This window comes from Pteronotus mesoamericanus, unplaced genomic scaffold (genome assembly GCF_021234165.1).
Source record: "Pteronotus mesoamericanus isolate MK-2021 breed Mesoamerican mustached bat unplaced genomic scaffold, CSHL_Meso_final contig_50, whole genome shotgun sequence".
Classification (NCBI taxonomy): domain Eukaryota; kingdom Metazoa; phylum Chordata; class Mammalia; order Chiroptera; family Mormoopidae; genus Pteronotus; species Pteronotus mesoamericanus.
Genome location: NW_026555186.1, coordinates 41,893,204 through 41,915,224, shown reverse-complemented (window position 1 = coordinate 41,915,224; position 22,021 = coordinate 41,893,204).

Below are 22,021 nucleotides of genomic sequence, written 5' to 3'. Positions count from 1 at the left end.
CTCCTTGCTTTGATTTTTCTTTTCTCTCTAGGATTAATGGGCAAAACATGAACTTCATTAAGAATTTCTCCTAAAATTTTGATTTACAATTTACTTTCTCAAAACTCATTTTGAACTACCGAGATCATCTCCTATAACCCTCTATGGAAGGATTTCAAAAATAAGTAAGTTGACCTTCTGAATTTTGAGAGATACTTGACAGAGATTAATAGATGTTATTATGTTGGCTGCTGCTAATGTATCAGGAATTATTTTTCAAAGATCCAGTTAAACACCAAGCCCACTGTCATTTAGTGAAGCATATATACACAAAAAACCACTTATAAGCCTGATGGGACAGCTTGCTAGTTTTCATTTATTTTGACTTGAGTGAGCACCAGGATCAACCTAACTTAGAAAAAATAATACCAGGCCTAGGGTTTTGGCAAATATATGCTGGTGGATGTGGCAATTTTAAAAAATGGAATGTGAGATAGACGTGAAAGATGGTGAAAGATGTTGTCTGTTGTACAACACAATACTTATAGTTAACAATACATTATTAAGCACAAAATATGTTAAGAGGGTAGATCTCATGTTAAGTGTTCTTACTGCACAACAAAAACAAAAACAACAGAACACAAGGATATTTTTGGAGATGATAGATATAGTAGCTTAGTTGTGGTGACAGTCCTATACATATAAACATGTGTCCAAACTCATCAAAAGGTATACGTTAAATATGTGTAATTTTAAAATATATTAATTATACCTCAGTAAAGCTAAAACTGATTCTGCTTATATTTTAAAGTTATATTCTATAGAAGGAAGAGAAGTAAATCAAGCAGATAAAATCCCAAAGCATTCAGAATTTTTTTTTAGTTTTTCAATTACAGTTGACATTCAATATTATTTTATATTACTTTCAGGTGTACAGCATAGTGGTTGAAAAAGGTGAAGTGATTAAGAAGTACAAATTAGTAGTTATAAAATAATCATGAGGATGTAAGCTATAGCATAGGGAATATAGTCAATAATACTGTGTAAACTTTATGATGTAGGAAGTGAAAGGCAATGGCTTCATGATTCTTTTCTTCAGTCTATTGACTTCATGACGAGTTTTTGATACTGATGATGGTGATGTTGGTGTTCTCTTTGGCATTTAAAGGAATGTCAAATATACTCTTAACAGCTTCTCCTTAGGGAGCTTTTTTCTTATTGAGATTACTGATTCACAGGGGAAAAAACTCTTAGAGGGCAATACACACGTGAAAAATCAATTTATGACAGAGGAAGCAAAAGAGAAGGAAGAAAAGAGGTGGCAAAAGTGGGTGTATAATGAGAGAGGAAACATTAAAGGAATGATGAGGAGGAACAGGGCTCAGGCCTTAACCATGTGAAGCCTTCCTTTTGCTTCTATCCTGGCTGCCATCAGCTCTACCATCCTCCAGCTATTAAAAATCTTACTTTAATTCCAGTGTTAATCCAGTTTCTCCAGCCTTTTATCTTTTCCATCCACAGGTATTCTAGGTTTACAGGGCCACCATAATTATCACTGGTCTCCTTACTCCTCATTCCACTGTTGTTTGCTGAAAGCTTTCTGTAATACTCAAATTCTCCTACTCAGTTAATTCAAACAGTTTCACTGCCAATGGTAATTCAGTGTCGCTTTGTACCAGGCAGTGTTCTAGGCTCTGAAGATATAGTCAATGAGATGAAGTCTCAATCCTCGTGGAACTTACATTGCAACAGATGAATAAACGTATATTTGATTTGTTATGGGGAAAAAGTAGATGAAGGGGATAGAGAATAGCAGAGCATGCTGCTTTAGAAAATGTAGTCAAGGAAGTTTTCTGTATGGAGGTAATATTTAAGTAGGAATCTGAATGAAGTGTGGGAACAAATCATGTTTCAGGGCAATGAGTACTTGGCAGAGGCATGACTCAAGGGCAAAGGCTTATGTTTGATATGTTCAAGGATCAGCAAGAAGCACAGTGGATGGAGCGGGGCGTGGTGGGAAATGAGGTTAAGACTTATACAGGTAATGAAAGGCTGATAGGCCACAGTGAAGTCCCTTGATTTTATTCTAAATGTGACGGCAAGTCACACTTAGAGGGTTGAGAACAGATAGGCAATATTGACTCACTTCACTCAGGAAATACTATGTTAGGAAAAAGTTGAACTGCATGGTATCAGAATTCTTAGGCACTTAGCAGTTGCATTTATTAATATAAATACTGCAGTAGGAATGGGAAGAGGTTGTTCAAGGACAGCTTGAACTGGATGGCACAGCTGAAGGTCTATTGTACTTTTGGAAGAGTACACAGTATCATGATGGAATAGGTGATTGTTTTCCTAGAAAGATTTCATTGATTGGTTCTTTCAGAGGTCATTATAAGTGAAGCCAGTGGTGGCTAATGAGCACATATTTTTGTGGGCTTATTATGTATCAGACACTGAGCTAGATACGTTTGTAAATGTTAGATTGTGCAGGTATTTGCAGGTATTTGTGTCCATTTTACAGAGAAGAAAATTGAAGTTCAGAGGTTTTTATTGTGCCACAGACGCTGGAAGCACTTGGTTAATTATCAGAATAAGTAAAGTAGGCACTTTGCCTGAATTATTGGGGTAATTGTAGCAGTGTAGATCTAGGTATTAATCATGTTTAATTAGGCAATGTGCTATTCGATTTCTAAGGATATAGTAAAGGGGTAATTTAAAAGACTTCTTTTTAAAACACATACTTTCTAATTTTCTTGAAATTAAAGGTTATGTGGTCATTTTAGAAAAATTAGAAAATATAATTTTACACACACACACACACACACACACACACATACACATATTGTGACAGCCTCTCTGCTTCTTCCTTATTAATGCCTCAGACTTATACTTTTTCCAATATAAGCCAATAAATTCTGGTGGTATTGTTATTGTCTTTATTTAAATAGTTACAGAATGAATGAGTTTTACTTACTTTGTCCAGTGTTACCCATCATATAGACTTGCTCTAAGACAGTTTTTTTCTTGAAAATGAGTTTGGGGAACTTAATAAATGCCTGTGATAACTGAGTTTGTCTAGTAAAATTGTTAGAGAGGTCATCTGAGGAGCTTAGTTCTATAGTCTATTGAGTAGTAGGGATTCAAAGTCTTATGATCTTGTGGCCTATCTGTAGGGCATATTATCAAATCCAATATTTATTTGGCACAATTCATCTAAAGAAAGTAAACAAAATAAAATTATTCCCCTTTCCCTTAATAACCTCCTTGCATACAGAAGACTATGGAAGTATATCTTAGCCTACAATATCAGATATTCAAAGAGTATATTTTTTGTTATTTTCTTTTATAACTCAGTTTCTGTTTTGAGCCCACATTCTGCAAAGATTGCTGAAATTTTAGTGTTAAAGAGGATCTCTTACCTTTCCCTAGTGCTTTTCTAATTCTTGGGTTGGGGTAGTGAGTCCTAGTAGACATCTTCATCTTTCCACAGTGGTGGCATCTGTAGAAGTGTTCATCCTTCACTTTGTTTCTGAAGTTAGTTGTCATCACACATTGCTGCGGACTTATTTCTCATTCTCATCCACAAACTTTTAGCTGGCAGAGCAACTCTTCCTGCAGTTTTCATGCTACTGATTATATTGTAATCTTTCTGTGGTCTCTGAACTTCACTAAGATGTGAGAATTCACCAAAAGTGCCACTATCTAAGCTTCTCTGGGGCTGCGTGGGGCCTGGGAAACATTGTGAGACCAATTCCTTTGTTTACCTCTCACATTATCCATCTAATTCTGTGTGATCTTCCTGCCTCCCTAAATCTGTATCTATGACATGGGATGTACATTGCCTCCGTTCCTGTAAAAACAGTGTCTATCCATTAAGTTGTTCCTTTGACTCTGGTTTTCTTCCTCCCAGGGAATTTTCTCCAAGTCTGGAGGGTGAGAAAGTCTTTTTTTAAAAGATGTTTTAAATCTGTGTTCTGTGCCAGTTGTTGTAAATCCACGGGCTGAATTTGACACACAGAAGTGCCTTTTGTTTAGGAAGCATTTAAAAAATTGGGAAATTTTACATAAACATTTGAATTTCCAGATTTCTTTTTTTGGGGAATAATGACCTGGCAACACTGGGACCAAATTTTCATATAATAAAAATCAGCTGGAGCTGCATGGTGGCTCCTTATAGGGTTTACTCATTCTTGTTCCTATGTTCTCTTTTTGTTTTATAGTATTTGCATGCCTGGCTTTGGTAAGCATATGTTCTTAGTCCTTTCCATTATTCTTCAGGACCAGGATTTTGAAATTCGTAGGTTAGGAAAAAGACTCCTTATTTCTGCTTTCTGCTGTCACTGCTATTTTTGAGGCAAGGTGAGATTATCCACTGCTTGGATGGAGGAAGAACAATACAAGAACAATAGGGGAAAATACTGCATAGTATTTCAAAAAGTTTAAACTAATACAAGATATTATCAGAATTTTATTTTTTAATTAAAAAATTTTTGTTAAGTTGATTTTTAAAATTTATCTTTATTAATGAAAAAATAACATAGAGTTCACCAATTTTTAGTGTATAACTTAAATTGTTTTCCAAAGTGATTGTGTCTTTTTACATTCACATTGGCAAAATATGAAAGTTCACTTCCTCCATAGTCTTATCATTTGATGTTATTAATATTTTAATTTAGTCACTCTAGTGAATACATTGTCTCTAGTTATATTTCTTTGTGGTTATAATTTGCATTTTCCTAGTGAATAATGATGCTGAGCATCTTTTCATGTGCTTATTTTCCATTTCTATATCCACATATATTTTTCAGACATGTCCATTTAAAACTTTTGCCTATTTAAAAAAATTAAGTTCTTTTTCTTCTTTTTGAGTAGTATGAGCTTTAATGTGTTATGGATACAAGCCCTTTATTAGATAAATCTTCAAAAACATTTTCTCCCATTTTATTAACATGTGTTTTCAAAAGCAAAAGTTTTTACTTTTGATGAAGGCCAAAATGCTGATTTTTTTTTTATGGTTCATGTTTTTGTGTCCTATCACAAAAATTTAACTTAAGCTCACAAAGTTTTATCATGATTTCTTCTAGAAATTTTATTGTTTTGCTCTTACAGTTAAACCTGTGGTCCATTTTGAGGTAATTTATATTTTATTTTTTAAAATCCAACCTGTTGGTTAGTTTTTTATATAAAATGAGTTAAGGGTAGAGGTTTTTTTTTTTTTTCATATGTGACTATCTAGTTGTTTGAGCTGTCTTTGTAAAAGTGACCACTCTTTCCCTACTGCACTAATACAATGTATTTGTTGGAAATCAGTTAATCACAGGTATATTCATAATTTTATTCTGTACCACTGATCTATATGTCCTTTTTTAAGCAAGTATCACACTAACATGGATATGATAGGTTTAGAGTAAGTCTAGAAATAAAATTGTATAGGTTCTCAAACTTTATACTAGGTGTTTTATATTTTCATATAAATTTTAGAATAAGCATGCTTCAAAAAGGCTTACTATAATTTTGACTAAAATTGTTTCGAATCTATAGATTAGTTTGGGAAGAACTGACATCTTAAGCAGTATTGGATCTTCTGATCCATAAACATGGTATATCTGTTTATATATATATCTCTGTAGATCTTGAACTACATATTTTAATATGAACTACATTTAATATGAACTACAAAATATGAACTACATATTTTAATAAATTTATTTCCAATTTTTTGGATGCTATTGTAAATGATACTAATTTTTGGATTTCAGTTTTGATTATTAGTGTACAGAAATACAATTTATTTTTGCACATTGATTTTTTATTTTAATTGAATATTAATTGACTAAAAAGGTTTTGGCTTATTTCTGGGCTCTCTCTTCTGTTCCATTGATCTGTGTGTTTGTTTTATGCCAGTACCATGCTGTTTTGATTAGTATAGCCTTATAGTATAGTTTGATATTAGGTTGTGTGAGTCCTCCAACTTTGTTGTTCTTTCTCAAAATCGCTGTTGCTATTTGGGACCTATTATGGTTCTATATACATTTTTGAAATATTTGCCCTGGTTCTGTGAAATACGTAATGGGAATCTTCATAGGAATTGCATTGAATCTACAGATTGCTTTGGGTAGTATGGACATTTTAATGATGTTAACTCTTCCTATCCATGAACATGATATGGGCTTCCACTTACTTGTATCTTCTTCAGTTTCTTTCTTCAGTGTCTTATAATTTTCTGAATACAAGCCTTTCTGATTACATCCTTGGTTAGGTTTAGTCCTAGGTATTTTATTCTTTTTGTAGCAATTGTGAATGGGGTTGTTTCCTGTTTTTCCCTTTCATTTAGTTCTTTATTGCCATATAAGCATGCAACTGATTTCTGGATATTAATTATGTATCCTGCTAGTTTGCTGAATTCATTTGTCAGTTCTAGTAGTTTCTGGGTAGAATCTGTAGGGTTCTCTATGTACAGTATCATGTTATCTGCAAATAATGGCAGTTTTACTTCTTCCTTTCCAACTTGGATGCCTGTTATTTCTTATATTTGTCTGATTGCTATGGCTAAGACTTCCAGTACTGTGTTGAATAAGAGAAGTGAAAGTGGACATCCCTGTCTTGTTCCTGATCTTAAGAGGAATGCCTGTTGTTTTTGCCCTTTGAATATGATGCTGCCAGAGGGTTTGTCAAATATGGCCTTTACTATGTTTATATATGTTCCCTCTATTCTCACTTTGCTGAGAGTTTTTATCATGAATGGGTGCTGGATTTTATCAAATGCTTTTTCTGCATATATTGATAAGATCATGTAGTTTTTATCCTTCATTTTGTGTATATCAATAGTGGTGAATCCCACTATTGACTTGCAAATGTTGTACCAACCTTGCATTCCTGGAATAAATCCAACAAATGTTCATGGTATATGATCTTTTTGATGCATTGCTATATTTGGTTTGCTAATGTTTTGTTGAGGATTTTAGCATTTATATTCATCAGGGATATTGGCCTATAGTTTTCCTTCTTTGTAGTCTCTTTATCTGGTTTTGGAACCTTCCCTCCTCTTGAATTTTATGAAATAGTTTGAGGAGAGCTGCTAATTCTTTTTGGAATGTTTGGTAAAATTCACCCATGGAGCCATCTGGTCCAGGGCTTTTAGTTGTTGGTTGTTTTTTGATAACTGCTTCAATTTCACTAGGTATAAGCTGTCTATTCAGATTCTCTTATTCTTCTTGATTTAATTTTGCAGGATTGAATGTTTCTAGGAACTTATGCACTTCATCCTGGTTGTCCAGTTTTTTGGCATATTGTTGTTCATAATATTTTCTTACAATTCTTCGTATATCTTTGGTGTCAGTTATTATTTATCTTCTTTCATTTATGATTTTATTTAATTGTGTCCTCTCCCTTTTTTTTCTGGATGCATCTGGTTAAAGTTTTGTCAGTCTTGTTTATCTTTTGAAAGAGTCAGCTCTTGGATTCATTGATCTTTTTAATATATTTTTTAGACTCTATTTCACTTATTTCTGCTCTGATCTTTACTATTTCCTTCATTCTACTCACTTTGGGCTTTGTTTGTTGTTCTTCTTCAAGTTCCTTTGAGTGTAACAGTAGATTGTTTATTTGAGCTTTTTCTTGATTTTTGAGATAGGCCTGTAATGCTATGAATTTACCTCTTAGGATTGCTTTCACAGTGTCCCACAAATTTTGGATGGTTGTGTCCTCATTTTAATTTGTTTCAGGGCATCTTTTGATTTCTTTCTTGATTTTCGTGTTGACCCATTCAGTGTTTAGTGACATGATATTTAGCTTCTAGGTCTTTACATTTTTTTCAGTGTTCTCATTGTGATAGATTTCTAGTTTCATAACATTGTGATGAGAGAAGATGCTTGATATGATTTCAGTCTTCTTAAATTTATTGAGACTTGTTTTGTGTCCTAACATGTGGTCTATCTCTAGAAAACATTCCATGTACACTTGAAAAGTATGTACATTCTGCTTCTTTGGGGTGAAATGCTCTGAAGATATCAATTAAATAGATTTGATCTAGTGTGGTGTTTAAGATTGCTGTCTCCATGTTTTTTGGTTTTTTTTTTTACTATTTTATTTTTAAAATCTCCCTTCATCCTTCCTTCCCTCCCTCCCTCCCTCCCTACCTTTCTCCCTTCCTTCCCTCCTTCTGTTTTTGCCCTCTTACACCCATCCCACCCCCCACCTCCACTCTCACAGTCAGTTCCCACACTGTTGTTCATGTCCATGGGTCATTCATACATGTTCTTTGTCTAGTCCCTTCCCCTTCTTTCCACCATTGTCCTCCTTCCCCATCCCCTCTGGTCAAATTCAGTCTCCTCATGTATCTCTGCTGGTGGTTTATTTTATTCGTTAGTTTATTTTGTTGAATAGATTCTACTCCTAGGTGAGAGCATATGGTATTTGTCTTTCACTGACTGGCTTATTTCACTTAGCATAATATTCTCCATTTCCATACATGTTGTCAGAAAAGGTAGAAGTTCCTTCTTTCTTTTTTTTTAATGCAGATTAATTTTATTTATTTATTTATTTATAAATGTCAAGATCCATTATACATATTAAAAAATTTAAATCCATTATAAAGTCTCAGCAATTAAAACAACGTGACACCAGCACAGAAATAATCAAGTAGATCAATGAAATAAAATGAGCATTCTGGGAACAAATGTATATATATGTCTAACAATGAAATAGATAATTAAATTGATATTTCAACTCAATGGGGAAGACAAGGCTTATTCAACAAATAAGGTGCATGGACCACTATTACTTGAAATAAAACATATAAATATAGAGCTGTATTTTACACATTATACAAAAAATATTCAGGTGAGTTAAAAAATCAATATGTAAAATCTAAGGAGTTTTAGGAAAAAATACAAAATAATATTTTTCTTACCCTGAAATAAAATATTCAAACACAGAAGCTATAAAGTAAAATATTGACAATATGATTATATTAAACATTTAAGACTATACAGTAATATACATATAAAAAAGTTAAAGGACAAATAATAAAATAGGAAAGTATTTACAACACATCTAAAAAAGGGTTAACAGTTTCTTTTCTAGGACAAAAATTCTACAAACATTTAATAAAAAAATGTAAAAAGAATACCAAAAAGTTATTTAAAGCTTTTTAAAAAATATAGAAATAGGCAAGAAATATACAAAAACAGGTTTAGTTTCAACAAATAATAAAGTAACAATTAAAATAACACATCATTGTCACAATCAGATTAATAAGTATTAAAAATATTGGTAATATCTAGTACTGGTGACTGTGAAAGGAGCTGGGTATTCATAGACTCCTTTTCTTCATCTTCTTAAAGCAGTCCCTTTAGCATAACTTGCAGTGCTGGTTTGGTGGAGGTGTATTCTTTTAGCCTTCTTTTGTCTGGGAAACTCCTTATTTCACCTTCCATTTTAATTGAGAGCCTTGCTGGGTAGAGCAGTCTTGGTGGCAGGCCTTTGCTTTTCATTACTTGGAATATTTCTTGCCATTCCCTTCTGGCTTGCAGTGTTTCTGTGGAGATGTCAGCTGCTAGCTGTATCAGGGCCCCCCTTTTACGTTTCTCCCTTGCTGCCTTTAGGATTCTGTTTGTCTTTGATATTTGCCATTTTAATGATGATGTATCTTGGAGTGGGCCTCATTGGGTTCCTCTTGAATGGGACCCTCTGTGCTGCCTGGAATTGTGTGACTTTTTCTCTCCTCCAATTAGGGAAGTTTTCCATCATGACTTTTTCATACAGGTTCTCTATCCCTTGTTCCTCTTCTTCTCCTTTTGGTATCCCTATTATATGGATATTATTATGGTTTAGGTTGTCTGGCTTTTCTCTAAATGCCTCTTCATTCTTTTTTAGCCTTTTTTCATTTTCTTGCTTTCTGGGAAATTTTTTTCTACCTTGTCCTTCAGTGCTGATTTGATCCTTGGCTTCATCTAGGCTGCTTTTGATCCCTTCTACTGTGTTCTTCAATGCAGAAATTGTATTTTTCATTCCCTCTTGTTTCTTGATAGTTTTTATGTCCTTTTTCATGTTGATGTAGTTTGCAGTAAGTTCCTCATAGTTTCCCAGCAGTTTTTTGTAATTCTCTCTGAGCTCACTGAACTCATTGAGTTTCCTTAGAACCATTGTTTTGAATTCAATATCTGATAGGTTACTTGCCTCTATTTCATTTAGTTCTCTTTGTGGGGATTCCTCCTTTCCCTTTGACTGGGGGGTCTCTCTTTGTCTTCCCATTTTTTGTGAGACTCTTCTTTTTAGCTTCTGCTTCTTAAATTGACCTGTCTTGATTTCCTCACTTCATGATGTGAACTTCTATGGTAGGAGATCGCTGTCTTTTCTTCCTGGATCTGCCTCTGATGATGTCAGCTGTTGACCCTGTCTGACCTTAGGCAGTCTTTTAGAGACTTCCAGGAATCTACTGTCTGTGGCTGTCTCCTTCAGTTGTTAATCTAGTCACTGTGCACTCAGCGGTCAGGCTTAGACACCATAGGGCAGGGCAGAGTCCCTCCTGGGGATAGAGTTATTATGTCCTCTCACCCTGCTGTCACTCAGCGTGGGTAGTGGTCTGCCTGAGCCAGATGGCTGCTGCTGTATGGGGGAGGATTCAGCACTGGGATCCCACCAGCTACTCTCTCCAGTCTCTCCCCAAAGCCTCCATTTCCAGTCTCTCCTCCAGTGTCTCTAGACCACTCTGCACCCCTTTTAGCCATGGATCTCCTATCTGTGGCTGCTACTATGTACTAAGCAGTCAGGCTTTAGCACCACCAGGCCAGGGCAGAGTCCCTCCTGGGGGGGGGGGGGCTATTGTTTCCTTTTACACTGTTGCTGCTCAGGGGAGTGGCCTGCCTGAGCAAGATGGCTGTTGCTGTATGGGAGATGACTCAGCACCAGGATCTCACCAGCTACTCTCTCAGTTCTCTCCTCAAGACCTCCTTCCCTAGTCTCTCCTAAGGCGTCTCTAGCCCATTCTGCCCCCTCCTTTGCCAGAGACGAGGGTAAGTGGCTGCAAATAAACATTTATGCATTGCCCCTTTAAACGTCTCTTTGTGCCTCCAGCCACCTGTCTCTGGTAGAGAACAACTCTGCTGATTTCTGCAGCTGGTTGTTATCTGTATACTTTTTGGGCTCTGCTGTGTAGGCTGGAGATCCTCACTCACAGTTTAGACCCTGCTCTTCTTGGGGGGAATCCAAATGGCCATTTCAATATCTCTCTGGTGCTGCCACCTGTGAGTGCCCTGCCCATCTTCTGGAGTCTCTACTGCACTCCTTACCAGTTAGGTTGTGCAAAAGCTGATTCTTCTGTCTCCGAGGTTACAAGGCTTCTCTTTTGCTGTTGTACAGTTGTTTGTTCCAGGTGATTTCGCCACAATTTAGTTGTAATTCCAGATTGATCTTGGGAGGAGGTCAATGTGACTTTCATTCACTCCTCCTCCATCTTGATTTCTCTCCTGCTCTCTCCTTGTTGATCTTCTGTTCAGAAGATCTATCCATTGAAGTCAGTGGGGTATTAAAATCCCTGACTGTAACTGTATTTCTGTCAATCTCTCCCTTTTTTGACCATCAAGATTTGCTTCATATATTTAGCAAACATATATCCTATGTTGGGTGTGTAAATGTTTACTAGGGTTATAGCCTCTTGTTGGATTATTAGCTTTATCATTATGTAGTGTCCTTCTTTGTCTTTTACTATAGCCTTGGTTTTAAAATATATATTTTTTATATAAGTAGTACTACTTCACCTTTTTTCCCCTTTCCATTTGCATGCAATATCTTTTCCATCCCTTTACTTTTACTGTGTATGTATCTTTTGATCTGAGATGTGTCTCTTGGAGGCAGCATATATATGGATCTCGTTTTCTTATCCATTCAGCTACCCTATGTCTTTTGGTGGGAGCATTTAAGCCATTTACATTTACGGTGATCATCAATAGATATATATTTAGTGCCATTTTATTGTTAGACTATATTCCTCTTTTTTTTTTCTTTCTCTTTTTCTTCTTCTTACAGCAAACCTTTTAACATATGTTGCAGTACTTGTTTGGTGGTAACAAACTTCTTTAGCTTTTTCTTGTTTAGAAAGCTCCTTATTTCTCCTTCAATTTTAAATGATAACACTGTTGGGTAAAGTAGCCTTGTTGTAGGTCCTTGTTTTCCATCACCTTGAATATTTCACGCCACTCCCTTCTGGACTTGAAATGTTTCCGTTGAGTAGTCAGATGCCAGTCTAATTGGTGCTCCTTTGTATGTAACTACCTGCTTTTCTCTTGTGGCTTTTGGGATTCTTTCCCTATCTTTAAGCCTTATCATTTTAATTATTATGTGTCTTTGTGTAGGCCTCTTTGGGTCCAACTTGTATGGGACTCTCCGAGCTGGACTTGTGTGTATTTTTTATTCACCAGAATAAGGAAGTTTTTGTTCATTATTTCTTCACATTGGTTCTCAATCCCTTGCTCATTCTCTGCTCCTTCTGGTATTCTCATGATGTGGATATTCTTATGCTTTCATGTTGTCCAAAATGTTTCTTAAGCTCTCCTCATTTTTAAAAATTCTTTTTCTTGTTGCTGCTCTGTCTGGGTGTTTTTTTCCACCTTGTTTTCCAAATTACTAATTTGAACCTGTGCTTCATCTAACTTACTGTTTATTCCTTCCAGTGTATTATTTAGTTCAGATATTGCATTCTTTATTTCTGGCTGGTCATTTTTGATGTTTTCTATGTCTTTTTCATGCTGTTGAGTATCCTTATCATAATTACTCTAAAGTCTCTATCTGATAAATAGCTTGCCTCTATTTCTTCTAGCTCTTCTTCTGGAGAATCCTCTTTTTTTTTCATTTGGGGTCTGTTTCTTTTGTTTTCCCATCATGGCTGCTTCTTTGTATTTGTTTCTATGTATTAGGGAGATCTGCAAAGACTCTGGTACTGCTTGTGACTGGCCCTGGGCAACCTGTTTGGAGCTATCAGTGACCCACAGCCTGTGGTCCCCTCTGTTGTGCCTGTTTGTGGGCAGAAAGAACCAGGCTGTACACCAAGGCAGGCTTCTATCAGCACTGGGCCTTGGAAATTGTCAGCTGAAGTTTCATATTGCTTTCTAAGATCCACCTAGTTGTTAAACTAATCAATGATATAGCCTCAAGGTGTAATCAGCAACCTGGCTTAAGCTCCACAGGGTGGAGCAGAGTAATTCCTGAAGGTAGGGCTATTGCTTCTCCTTAGGCTGATGCCATTTTGAGAGAAGTGCTCTGCCTGAGAAAGATGGCTTCTGCAATATGGGAAATGACGCAGCACCAGAATCTGGGAGCTGTTCCTTCAGTTTTCTCCCCAGAGCTACCAACCCCAGACTCTCTTCAAGTGTCTCTAATCCACTCTTCCTTCCTCTGCTGGAGCCCAGGGTAAGTGGCTGCAAACAAAGTTTTTTGTTTTGGCCTTTTAATAAGCTCTCTGAGTCTCTAGCTGTCTCTCCCTGGCAGACAGAAACCCTGCTGCTTTTCACAGCTGGATGTTATCTGGGTTCCTTTCTGGCTCTGGTGTTGTAGGCTGGGCAGCACAGCCTGGAGTTTAGACCCACACTTCTCAGGGGGAACCACGGCTGCTGAAATATCCCTTTGGAACTTCAGCTGCTGCCCATGGGAGCCCAGCCAGCCCTCTCTCACCGCCTATGTACTCCCTACCAGTCTTGTTGTGGTGAAGCAGTTTCTTTTGTCTGTCGGTGGTTATAAGGCTACTTTCCAGCTTGTGTTCAGTTGGTTCTTCAGGATGATTTCTCTACAATTTGGTTGCAATTTCAGATTGGTCCTGGGAGGAGGTAGTGTAGCTTCCACTTACTCCTCCACTATCTTGGATCTCTCTGCAAATTGATTTTGAATCCTAGGACCTTGCTAAACTCATCTATTAGTTCTGGTAGATTTTTGTTTGCTTGCTTTTTGTAGATTTCTTTACATAGTAATAATAATACATAATCATGTAATCTATCAAAAAGACAGTGTTACTCTTTTCTTTCTAATTTATCTGCCTGTTATTTTTATTTTTTATCCCTAGCAACCCCAGCACAGGGCTTAATAGAAGTGGTTGAAGCATATATCCTTGTTTGGTTCCATTATTAAAGATTAAAAATTCAGTCTTTTTCCTACAGGTATGACATTAGTTATGTTTTCTTCTAGATGTCCTTTCTTAGGTCAAGGAAGTTCCTTTTCAATCCTAGTTTGCTGAGAGTTGATTATGAATGGGTGTTGAATTTTGTCAAATGCTTTTTCTGCCTCTTTTGAAATAATCACACATATGTTGTTAACACAGTGAATTACAGTAATTGATTTTTCAGAAGTTAATCTTTACATTTCTGGAACAAATGCTTTTTCTATATCTTTTGAGAAGATCTACTTGCAATGTTTGCCATTTTTGCTTATTACAGCAAGATCCTTTTGTGGTGTGTGTGTGTGTGCGTGTGTGTGTGTGTGCGTGTGTGTGTGTGTGTGTGTTTTAGTTCATATGATTAAGGAATTACATTGGCTGATTTTGAATGTTAAACCAACCCTGTATTCATGAGATAAACTGCACTTGGTCATTATGTGTTATCCTTTTTATATATTGTGGGTTTCATTTAGCTAAAATTCTGTTAAGGAGTTTTTGTGTTTCTTATTCAGAATAGATATTGGTTAGTTTTTTTTTTAGTTTTTTTGTTTGTTTTTTGTTTTTGTGATAATATTTACCAGCTTTATAGGATGAATTGGGAAGTGTTTCCTGTGCTTCCATTTTCTGGCAGAGTTTGTGTAGAGTTATTAATATTTCTTCCTTAAATCTTTGGTAGAATTCATCAGTGAAGCCATCTAGACCTCGAGTTTTCTTTGTGGCAAAATTTTAAAAGATGTAGGACTACTCAGCTTTGGTAATTTATTTCTTTCAGGGAATGTGTCCATTTCACCTATAAAATAATTCATGGTTTTCTGTTATTATTATTTTTTTACCTATAATATCGGTGGTGATTTCCCCTTTTTGATTTCTGTTATAGGTAATTTTTTTCTTGACCAGTCTAACTAGTTTATCAATTTTATCAGTCTTTCCAAAAAGCCAGCTTTTTATTTCATTGAATTTTCTGTTAGCCCTTCTTCTATTTTACTGCTTTCTACTCTTATCTTTATCCTATTTACTGTTCCTTCTGCTGATTTTGGATAGAATTTGTACTTTTATTCTTGTTTCATAAAGTGGAATCTTAGATCATTGAGTATTTTTTTCTAAATAACATTTAAAGTGATAAATTTTTATAAGCAACACTTTAGCTTTATTTAACTAATATCGATATGATGTGTTTTCATTTATATTTAGGTAAAAATATTTTATAATTTCTGTAGTGGTTCATTTAAGACTCATAGGTTATTTAGAAATATGTTTTTAAAATTTCAAAATACTTGGGGTATTCCAAATATTTTATTGTTATTGATGTCTAGTTTTAATTCTGTTGTGGCTGGAAAACTTGCTTTGCATATCAATTCTTTAAAATTTTTTTTAAAATAAGGATTTCATTTAGAGAGAGGAAGGGAAAGAGAAAGAGAGGAAGAGAAACATCAATGTGTGATAGATACATCAATAGGTTGCCTCTCACATGCCCCCAACTGGGGACCTGGCCTGCAACCTAGGCATGTGCTCTGACTGGGAATTGAACCAGCGACCTTTTGGTTCGCAGGCCAGCACTCAATCCACTGAGCCACACCAACCAGGGCCAATTCTTTTAAATTTATTAAAATTTTTTTCTAGCCTAGTATATAAGCTGTTTTGGTAAATATTTCATATATATTCAAAAAGAATGTGTATTTCACTATTGTTAACTGTGGTGTTGTTCATTCTATACATGTCAATTAGGTCAAGTTGGTGGTTATTGATAGCCTTAGTAATTTTCTTTGTATCTAGTTACTGAGAGAGGAACTTGAAATCTCTAGCTATAATTGCAGATGGTCTAATTCTTCCAGGTCTATTAATTTTGCTCTTTATATTTTGATGCTCAGTTATTAGGTGCATACATGTTTAAGGTTGTTATCTGTTCTTGATGCAGTAACTTCTTTATCATTATGAAGTGTGTATTTTATTTCTGGTAATAATCCTTGGTCTGAAGTTTCCTCTTCTGTTATCAGCACGGATTCTGCAGCTCTCTCTTGATTAGTGTCTATATGCTATAGTTACTTGAACTTTTCACTCTTAACCTATGTATATCATTATATTTAAAGTAAGTTTCCTTTTTCTTCTTTTTAATTCCAGTCTTACAATCTCTAATTTAATTATTGATATGCTTAGTATAAATCTAGCATCTTCCTATTTTTTTTCTATTTGTCCCATCCTCTCTCCTATTGATTTATTATCTCTATACCTCTTAATTTTATAATAATTACTGTGGGTTTAAAATATAGCTCTTTAACTTATCACTGTCTACTTTAAAATGTTATTACTTCACATACAGAATAAACCTACAAGAGAGCTATTCAAGTAGTATACTAAAGTTATCAGACTTTTTTTTAGCCACTTCTCATCACTAATGAGGATAGATAAAGAGAAAGAGCCATGAGATCAGCTATTATCTTTGTGAGACTTAATAACAAAGTTTTTAGTACACTAAAGACCATTAAAATGTCTCTCTCTTTTTTTACTCTATCAAATCATTTTTGGTCTATCTTTTCAGGTAATTCAGACCTCATGAACAGAAATCCAGGAAAGCTTATTTGTTTTCTTAATGGTCTAAAGGGAGATAATGTTATTTTAGAAGTTGTAGTGAAATCTGTGTTATAAGTACAGTAGGTCTCAAATAACATCATTCTGTTCATTTCATTATAATAAAATGTTGATGAGACGTGTAGGATCTTAACTCTTATTTATATCAATTATCCCATGGTAAACTGGTTTTGTTATATCATTTTGCTTCAAGTCACAGAACCTACTGATGAACCTTTTAAATGAGGACTTACTGTATAAGTCAGAAAACTTTTTTCTGTAAAGGGCCAGGCAGTAAATATTTTAGGTTTTGTGGACTATATGGTCCCCGCTGTAAACTCTGTCATTACCCTGTTTGCTACTCACCCTGTCATTATAGGGCAGAAGTAGTCATAGACAATACATAAACAAATGACTGTTGCTGTGTTCCAATAAAACTTTATCTATATAAACAGGTGGTAAGCAGATTTGGCCTCTAGGCTGTAGTCTGTTAACCCCTTACCAAAAAGTATAGTTACCATTTATCGGGCATCAACAGCATAGTGGGTAATGTTATAGGCACATTGCATTGTTATTTAATCATTCCTTACAACAAACAGGAAGCTGAGGCTCAACAGGTTTTAAATTATTACTCCAAGATCACATAGAAAATTGCTGTGTGAAATAAGGAAGTGAATTGCAGAAGGAATCAAAGAAGTCGTAGCGGAGTGCATAACATCTACTTTGTTTCCATTACCCCAAAGTACATATTTGAAAGTTTGTCAATCCACTATGGTAACATCAACCAGTAGGAGTTAAGATCATTTTCCTGACTCGCCATTCATGGGTTGAACCTATTATCATTTTGCATCTTGCTTTGAAATGAAACTTTGGGAATGAAGAGGTTACTATCAAAGGGGTTTTCAAACAGTGCTTTAAATATTATAAGGTGGTCTGCGAATGCCTCCTTGAGAAGGGCATGTTTGAGCTATGGCTTGGAGATTAGGGATTGAGCCCTGCGGGTGCATGGGGAGATAGCCAGGCAAAGGACACAGTGGGTGCACAGGAGCATACCTGGCAGGTTGGAGAGACATGATGTTGGCCAGTCTGGCCACAGAAACAAAGGGATTACCAACATTAATTCTCTGTCTTCTCTATATTCTAGGTACTTTTATACAAACCTGTCTCAAAATAAAGAAAATTGGAGAAAAAAAAGTTTGCTTTTTTTCAAACTTTTATTTATTTTTAAATATTGTTTTTTCACAAGAGCCACATGACTTGAAGTCTATTTATTCAATTCCTCTGAATATTGGGTAGCACTTTTTAAAAATTGAATTTATTGGGCTATATTGGTTAATAAAACTATACGAGTTTCAAGTGTGCAATTCTTTGACACATCATCTGCATGCTGTATTGTGCGCTCACAGCCCAAAGTCACGTCTCTTTAGATCATCATTTATCCCCCTTTGCCCTCTTCCTCTTCTGGCAATCACCATACTGTTGTCTGTCTGGTTTGGTTACCATTTTTGTTTTTTTTTTTTGCTTAATCCCGTCACCTTTATCACCCAGCCTTGCAGACCACTTCCCCTCTGACAGCTATCAGTCTGTTTTATGTATCTGTGAGTCTGTTTCTATTTTGTTTGCTAATTTATTTTGTGCATTAGATTCCACATATAAGTGAAATCATACGGTATTTGTCTTTCTCTGACTGGCTTATTTCACCTAGCATAGTACTCTACAGGCCCATTCATTTGACTGTTGCAAAAGGTAAAATTTCTTTCTTTCTTTTCTCTCTTTCTTTTCTCCCTCTCTCTCTCTCTCTCCCTTTCTTTCTCTCTCCCTTTCTTTCTGTCTCTCTTTCTCTTCCTTCCTTGCTTCCTTCCTTCCTTCCTTCCTTCCTTCCTTCCTTTCTTTTCTTCGGCTGACTAGTATTCCATTGTGGAAATGTGTTGTGGATTTTTTAATCCACTGATCTACTGATGGGCATTTGGGGTGCTTCCAAATCTTGGCTATTGTAAATAACACTGTAATAAACATAGGGGTGCACATATTCTTTCAAATTAGTGTTTCAGGATTCTTAGAATATATTCCCAGAGATGGAATTGCTGGGTCATAAGGCAGTTTCATTTTTAGTTGTTTTTTTTTTTTTTTTGGGAGGAAACTCCATACTGTTTTCCACAGTGCTGCCCAAGTCTGCATTCCCACCAACAGTGCACGAGAGTTCCCTTTTCTCCACACCACACCAACATTTATTGTTTGTTGATTTATTATGATAGTCATTCTGACAGGTGTGAGGTGATACCTCATTGTGGTTTTAATTTGCATTTCTCTGATAATTAGTGACAAGGAGCATCTTTTCCTGTCTGTTGGTCATCTGTATGTCCTCTTTGGACAAGTGTCTATTCAGGTCCTTTCCTCTCTTCTAATTGGATTGTTTGTGCATTTTTGGTGTTGAGTTGTGTTAGTTCTTTTTTCATCTTGGAGATTACTCCCTTATCAGATGTATCATGGGCGAATATGTTCTTTCATATAGTGGGTTGTATTTTCATTTTTGTTGACGGTTTCCTTTGCTGTACAAAAACTTTTTAGTTCAATGAACTCACATTTGTTTATTTTTTCCTTTGTTTCCCAGAAAAGAATATTGCTACAGGAAATGTCAGAGATTTTACTGCCTATGTTTTCTTCTAGGACTTTTATCGTTTTTCGACTTACATTTAAGCCTTTAATCCATTTTGATTTAGCCTTTTTTTCCCTTAATCCTCACACTAGGTTATGTTTATTGATATTAGAGTGAGAGGAAGGGAGAAAGAGTGAGAGACAGAGAGACATAAAAAAAAAATCGATGTGGAAGAGAAACATTGATTGGTTGCCTCCCATAAGCCCCAACTGGGGATCGAACCTGCAACCTAAGTTTGTGTCCTGACTAGGGATCAACCTGCGACCTTTTGATGTATGGGATGATTCTTCAACCAACTGAGCCACCTGGCTAGGGTGAGTTTTTTCTTGTGTATGGTGTAAGGAGGTAATCTAATTTCTTTTCTTTTTTTATTTTTTGCATGTATCTGTCTAATTTTTTCAGCACCATTTATTGAATAGTCTGTCTTTACTGCACTATATGTTCTTGCCCCCTTTTGTCAAATATTAATTAACTGTATGTATGTGGGTTTACTTCTGGGCTCTCTATTCTTCTCATTGAGTATGATGTTGGCTGTGGGCTTGTCATATATGACCTTTATTATGTTCCCTTTATTCCCACTTTGCTGAGAGTTTTTATAAAAAATTGATGCTGTATTTTATGAAATACTTTTTCTGCATCTATTGATATGATCATGTGATTTTTATCCTTCATTTTGTTTATGTGGTATATCACATTTATTGATTTGCAGATATTGTATCAGCACTGCACCCTCAGAATCAATCCCAGTTGATCTTTTTAATGTATTGATGGATCTAGTTTGCCAAGATTTTGTTGAGGATTTTTGCATCAATGTTTCATCAGGGATATTGGCCTATAATTTTCTTTTCTTTGTAGTGTCTTTATCTGGTTTTGGAACTAGGAAAAGTCTTTTGTCCTTCTGAATGTTTTGGAATAGTTTGAGAAGGATAAGTATTAGTTCTTTGAATGTTTGCTAAAATTGCCTGTGGAGCTATCTGCTTCAAGACTTTTGTTTGCTGGGAGTTTTTTGATTACTGCTTCAATTTCATTGTTGTGGGTTTCAAACTTTTAAAAGCATTATTTGGAAGCAATTCCCAAATATGAATGAATAAAAGTGATGTTTCAGCTTAAAAAATGATAGGGACATGTCTAAAAACACCACAGTGGTCAGATTAAAGGGGTTCCTACTGGCCAAGTCTGAGGCAATTTGATCTTCCAAATAATGAGATTAATTTTTTCTCTCTTTAACTTTATTATTATTGTTGGCATAATTACAGATGTCCCCATTTCCCTCCTCCCCACTTCGCTCACTTCCGCCAAGTCCCCATGTCCCCTTCCCTCTGGCCATCACCACACTGTGTCTGTGTCTGTGTGTCATGCATATATGTTCTTTGGCTAATTTCATCACCTTCTTTCATCTAGTCTCCCCAACTCTTTCCCCTTTGACATCTGTCAGTCTGTTCCATATATCCATGCCTCTGTTTTTATTTTATTCATCAGTTTATTCTGTTCATTAGATTTCATGTATAAGTGAGATCATACAGTATTTACCTTATTCTGACTGGCTTATTTCACTTAGGAAAATAATCTCCAAGTTCATACATGCTGTTGCCAATGGTAAAATTTCCTTCTTTTTTTATGGCTAGGTAATATTCCATTGGAGACATTTCTCCAAAGGAGATGTACAGATGGCCAATAGACATATGAAAAAATGCTCAATGTTACTAATCATCAGAGAGATGCAAATTTAAACCACTCATGTTCTTCTAAAATGGACCCCTTATGTGCCCTGAATACAGTTTGAAAATCCCTGTGCTAAAGTGTTCATTGCTTCCAGCAAAGGAAGGTGAGAGAGCAAATAGTTTTAGATGTAATAATTGTTTTGTATAGGTAAGGAGATATCTTACATTTTACTAACTATAAGGAGAGAACAGTTATTCTTTTAAATATTACTAATGTGCAGATTGGTAAATATTGATATATACTTAAAAGAACATGTGGAAAAAATTTGGCATTAGGACAAAATCTATGTTTGGCCACAACATTCATGAAATTCTAAGAGGAGACTGCCTATAGGTAATATGAAGGAATTTATTTGGGTAGCTGTGGAAAACTTACTTTATATTTAGGTTTATTTGTGCAACTGGAATAAGGCATAGGAAGGAGAAAAGTGTGGAAATTTTAGTTTAAGTTTATAATCATGGTAAGTGTGGCCACTATCACTACAATGACAAGGTCATAGTGAACTTTCAAAGAGGACAGATGATGAAAAGAATGATGCACAATTGACAAGAAAGCAGTCAAAGGAACAATGTTAAAAGCATCGTATTTAGGCAACTTCAGCTGTTGTACTGGGTCCATGCTATCTATGTACTTTTGGAAATGGCACTGATAATGTAAGAGAAGAACCCAACCTGAGCCAGGTTTCATTTCCCTATGTTTCCTAGAGTTAAGGATGCAATCCCCATATAGTATAGTACTTCAAGAAGAACAGAATTTGAAAGTCTAGAAAACACTGTGTAATACTGAAATTAGGAAATTATTGTAAACATGTGAATAGCATAAAGATTGTTTTATTTTGGCTGCAAGGGAATTCTAGTGTCCTTAAAAGGAAAAACAAACAACAAGGAGGGAAAAGAATAAGTCATTTTCTTTTGATCTAATTTGTGAGCTAAATACTAAAATCATGTAAGTGA